This window comes from Mastomys coucha, unplaced genomic scaffold, assembly GCF_008632895.1.
Source record: "Mastomys coucha isolate ucsf_1 unplaced genomic scaffold, UCSF_Mcou_1 pScaffold16, whole genome shotgun sequence".
NCBI classification, from domain to species: Eukaryota; Metazoa; Chordata; class Mammalia; order Rodentia; family Muridae; genus Mastomys; species Mastomys coucha.
Genome location: NW_022196898.1, coordinates 29,087,502 through 29,093,379, shown reverse-complemented (window position 1 = coordinate 29,093,379; position 5,878 = coordinate 29,087,502). Strand labels below are relative to the sequence as shown.

The following is a 5,878-nucleotide window of genomic DNA, read 5'->3' as shown; positions in this document are numbered from 1 at the left end:
GATCCCTCAGCAGTCATGTGCAGTAGATTCCCAGGTAGAAAGGGCCTCTGGGGTTTGGTGGCTGACACAAAGGGATGGGGTGAGGGAGGAAGGCTAGGTCCACTGAGAGGACATGAGGAGTCCCCCAGGGAATGGCAAGAGCATAAAATATTAAAAACTCACAAAATTAAAAATATAGATTCTGGTTCAGTTGGGTCCTGACAGCAGCTGCGGCAGCTCAGGTCTTCAGTAGCTCTTTCTGTCTCCCTTTCCTTTCCGGAAACATGGCCTCTGGTGTTCAATGACATGAAAGTTCGCAAGTCTTCAATGCCAGAAGAAGTGAAGAAACACAAGAAGGCAGTGGTTTTTGTTTGTTTGTTTGTTTTGTTTTGTTTTGTTTTGTTTTTTGCCTGAGTGAGGACAAGAAGAACATCATCCTGGAGGAGGGCAAGGAGGTCCTGGTAGGAGACGTGGGGCAGACTGTGAATGACCCCTACATGACTTTCGTCAAGATGCTGCCGACAAGGACTGCCGCTATGCTCTCTATGATGAAACCTACAAGACCAAGGAGAGCAAGGAGGATGTAGTGTTCATCTTCTGGGCCCCTGAGAATGCACCCCTTAAGAGCAAAGTGATCTACGCCAGCTCCAAGGATGCCATCAAGAAGAAGCAGACGGTAATCAAGTATGAATTATAAGCTAACTGCTATGAGGAGGTCAAGAACTGCTGTACCCTGGCAGAGAAACTAGGTGACAGCGCCATCATTTCCTTGGAGGGCAAGCCTTTGTGAACCACCTCCAGCCTCCTGCCTGGAGCATCTAGCAGTCCTAGACCTGCTCTTGGGTGTTGCACGCTGCCCCTTTCCTGCCAGACCGGAGGGGCTGGGAGGATCCCAACAGGGGGAGGGCTATCTCTTCACCCCAGTTGCCAAACATCCCTCGCACCCCCTGGACCATCCTTCTCCCTCCATCCCTGACAGTTCTGGCCTTCCCAAACTGCTTTTGATCTTCTTATTCCTCTTGGGTTGAAGTCGACCAAGTCCTGTCCATCCAAGGCACCCAGTTTGGGGGAGGAGGCTGTATTTTTTTAACGACACCCCTACTCCTCATCCCTCCCCATCTCATGCTGCCAACTTCTAACCACAATAGTGACTCTGTGCTTGTCTGTTTAGTTCTGTGTGTAAATAAAATGTGCGTGTGTGTATAGTGGAGGATTGCAAATTCGATCATCAATGGGAGGGAGGACCTCAGCCCTGTGAAGGTTCTGTGCCCCAGTGTTGGGGAATGCCAGGGCCTATAAGCAGGAGAGGGTGGGGTGGCAGGCATGGGGAGTGGGGAGGCAGCTGGGGTTTGTTTTTGTTGTTTTCGTTTGTTTCTTTGTTTTTTAGAGGGGAAACTGGGAAGGGAGAAATTTACATGTAAATAAAGAAATTATCTAATGAAAAAATAATAAAAAAAAAAAAAAATGTGGAAATGACCTTCCTTGCACCAGCTGGTTGCTCTCCCCTTTTCCTTAATCTTGGCCACTCATGAAAGCAGGACCAGTAAGGGACCTTCAATTTTTAAAAAAAGAAAAGAAAAGAAAAACAATAAAAAGGCTAATTAAAGAGAGATAGATAGATAGATAGATAGATAGATAGATAGATAGATTCTTTCAAGATTTACACTATTATAAAAACTGAAAACTCTCATTTTCTAATCTTGCCCCTTCACAATTCATTATACCAGACTTTCATAAAGAATGTGAATTCATTTTTAATGTCTGCAGATAGTTGTTAAGCTGCATCTTCTTCCCTGTTTATAGTCAGACTGAACAAAAAAATGGTAGCTACTCATTTAAACTTCACAAAAGCTGCATCACCTGAGAGACAGCTCACCCTAGCCACACTCTAATTGCAGAGAAAGCTGTCAGCCTCCACTGTCTCTTCTACCCTGTACTTCCCACCTCAGTCCATTTTTAGACCTGCTTGAGATTCTGTACAGGGATGCCTCATGAAAGAAGTAACAAGACTTTTCATGTTCTTCTGTTACCTATACCATAACATTCCTAGCATCCCTAGATCTGAACCCAGTTTCAAGTATGGATGTATCCTAACTGTGACTTATCACTGGGCAGATTTAATGGGTCATACTAAACTAAAAAATGAAAGGTTTTTTAAATCAATTTTCTATTTGTAATAAAAATGTATCTATAATTTTGGTTCTTTATTCAGTTTACATAAATCCACTTTTTATCATTCTTGGGTTCTGATGACATTATATAACCTGACCATTTGGTCCAGCCTTCATATTCAGAGAATATGTGATAAAGCTCCTCTTTTTCCTTTTCCTCCTTCTCTTCTTCCTCCTCCTTCTTCTGCTCCTCTTCTCCCTATAACCTTTTCCTCCAAGGAGGAGGAAATTCATCCTCTGAACTGACGTTCCTTGAAGATGTTACAACAGATTCTTTGAGCCCCAGCCAAGATGTGGATTTTATTTGGATGTCTTAGTCTGCTCCATAAATACAGTAAAGTGGCTCAGGTATTAAGATATCGCATGACACTGACTTCCATATAGCCATAGACTGAGTTTTATCATAGGATATATACTTTGCCCTGTGAATTCTTAGTTCAAGAAACAATGAATAGACTAGCTAAAATTAACTAATTTTTTCTACAAAGGACTTAGCCACTGTTTGCTTGGGTGATCCCTGGGAATATGCTTTGGCTTTGAAATCAAGGGCTTGTCCTTGTCACAGAACCAAAAGTCTGAAACAATCTTCCCTACATTAAAATGTCTTTCTACTGTAGAACATATTGCTTTATCTAAAAAAAAAAAAAATGTATATGGATCTCCCTTCTCCTGGAGTCAAGGGTCGTTCTTTGGCCACCCACCCATAAGGGCCAAGGAACCAGGAGCATCATGCAGAATTCAAACAGCTGTAAGTGGGACAGGACTTTCGGTCAGAGCTTCAGTGAGACAACTCTACTTTATTGTTCTGGGGCCGGGTATATAAGAGCTCTTAACGGTACAGGTGGATGGAGAGAGCTGCTTGGCCAGAACACAGTACTTACTTATCATTCGGGTGGGAAGCTAGAGCAGGATTTGCTTGCTGAGTCATGCTGCGTTTGCAGAGAGCTCTGCACAAAGTCATCCTCCAAACAAGGTCAGGTGTCTGTGCTCAGAGACACTTTCCAACAAAGGCCAGGTAGAGAAAGGGAACCCCTACTGAAAACGGGAGTCCTCCATTCTGCATCAAGCTCAGAGAGCTATCCAGACATGGTGAACTGTGGCCTAGACAACAGGGTTCCCCAACATTTGTGTTTCACCAGGGTCAATTTCTAATCCTCATCATTTTATAATCTGTCTCTCTTTTGCAGGATGACCGTGAGCCACGGTCATCCTAGAGGCAAAAGATGTTCCTTTTCTTCAGGATACTTTTTTCTTGTTTCACAGACGAAGCTATCCTCAGTCTCCTCGTGCTCTATCTTCAACCTTCCAATGCAGAGGTTGTAGATGTGTGCCACCACATCCAGCTTGAGGATTCGTATTTGTCATGCATTTCTCACATTCTTCTTGCACAGAATCTTAATTTGGTCACCGTTAACCCCAGTTCTTCCTACCTTAGGCTTTGGGGAAGGATTGGAGAATCTTCATATTTGTATATCAAGATCAATATTCCTGGTCATAGGAAGGGCTCTGGAGCAATAGAGACTCTCATCCATTGCTTGGGAAATGAAACATCCTAAATCGTCTTTGAAAGAGATTTTGATAGTATTGTATAAAAGGGACAGTGTCTGGGAATTATGTGTCTTAGTATTTACTCAAAGGAATTGAAATGTAGGTCCAGACAATAACCTTCACAATAATACTTATTGGAGTCTTATTCATAACTGACAAAACTTGGAAGCAACAAAGTGCCGTTCAATAAGTAAATGGAAAAGCCAATAGCAGCAGGAGACAGCTGTCAATTCTAAAGACATTTAGGATAAAGTAAGTGACTATTTATCTTTCCTACTATTTTTAACCCTCTGACAGAAGTTGACCTTGCTAGATCTTAAGAGAAAAATATTTGGCTGTGTGACAGAGGTGGAGATTAATATAAATAGAATGTGCACTCTAGAAGCCATTTTGGCTTCATCAGGAAGTACAGTTCTGGTTTGTTGATGTTGTTGTTTTTGTTTTTGTTTTTGTTTTTGTTTTGTCTCAGTGTTTCATTGAGCCATATAATTTAATATTTTTAATGAGGAACTGGTGAACTGATCGAGTGAAGTCTTTATTCCTAGCTAGTATCAGATGAGCAAAAGGCTATAGGAAAGACAGCTATTACAAAGAGGTGGCTTTGCAGCTATCTGTACCTTGGTTTTGGTGATTTCAGAGCTGGACTCAGGGTTGGGTCATCTGAGAGCAACCTAAAGGCAGTGGGAAGCTGAAGCCAGACCAAAATGAGTCATGGAGCAAGTTGGAGATAATGGGGTGAATTCATCCAGTGTAAACTGTTTTGATAAGCCTTTAGAGTTGAAGGGGAGCCTGGAAAGCAAACAGTTTGAGAGGAGAGCAGACTGGAGGTTTATTTTTTTCTTTTTAGGATAAGGAATGTGAAATTGTTTTAAAAAGGAAAGGGAAGAGCCAAGAGAAGAGGGAATTCTGAGGTAAAAGAAATGGACATAATTGAGAAGGAAAGTTCTCAGAACAGACAGGAAGAGGGTGGGGTGGGACCCAGAGTGCACAAGAAAGAGCTTATCTATGGGCACATGTGACAGAGTGACAAGAGAATGGAAGGGGTAAGCTCAGACAGATGGGAAAGGGGGAATCTAAAGGAACTCTTGCTTGACAGTATTTTTCTCCTTTAAATTGGAGAGTTGGCCAATGCTTCAATGTCAGAAAGGTTGTTTAGGTCAATCAAAATTGAAGTAAAATAGTTGCAACTGATATAGAATGGGTGGGAAATGATGTTGATAAAGGAAAATGTGGAGAAGTACAAAAAGGAGGATACAAAATCTGCTAAAAACCTGGTAGGATTGCATTTCCTACCTTTTTTTTTCTGATGAGTCTAGTGCTGAGTTCCAACTCAAAGTGCTGATGGGTAATAAACCTTCTTCTTTCATGACCATGAGAGTGTAGTGATGAACTTGTTTTAAGAGGATACCTAGAGCAGCTGAGAGCATCTGGAATTGGAAATAGATCTGTATTCTGTGGCTGTGCTCTCTGCAGGAGGCTCTTGAACATGCTAAGGAAACTATCTGAAGCTCAGGTTTGAAAACTATAAAGTGAATACAGGATTAAATGAAACATTCCATTCTTTTGATTATTGGAGTGTTATCTTTATTGTTGCTGTAGTCTGTAAGTCTACAGCAGTGGTTCTCAAAATTCCTAACCCTGTGACCCTTTAATACTAGTTCCTCATGTTGTGGTGAACTCCCCCACACACACCATAAAATTATTCCATTGTGACTGCATCACTATAATCTTGCTACTGTTATGAGTTATAATGTATTAATATCTGATCCCTGTGGGGGTCAAGACCCACAGGTTGAGAACCACTGGTCTAGAGTGTAGCAGGAGATTTCTGAAAGACCCTGTCTTCCAAGCTGGACTTGATACTACCTGCTACCCCATTGATCCTTTCATGACACTACACAATACCTCACCTGTAAGTCTCACATATGTAGTTATGTTCGTCCATTGAGAAGGACTGTAGCCCGTGCCCTCAAAACACAAAAGGCTTCTGGTACTGTTTGAGCACCAGTGAAAGTGGCAGAATTAACACTGGATGACCTTTCAGGCGAAGACATAGGAGACAGCTTGGCTTCCATTTTGCCCAATTCTGGAATCTTGACCTGTGATGTGAGTTAACATGTAGCTTTGAAATTAGTGTACTGTGAGGAGTGCTAAGTTGCCCATGTTATGAGATTGAAGAG

General features: G+C 42.0%; 1 pseudogene; it reads left to right on the top strand.

Moving 5' to 3' along the window:
* Positions 1-279: 279 nt before the first annotated feature.
* LOC116094076 lies at positions 280-979 on the top strand (annotated as a pseudogene).
* Positions 980-5,878: the final 4,899 nt, after the last annotated feature.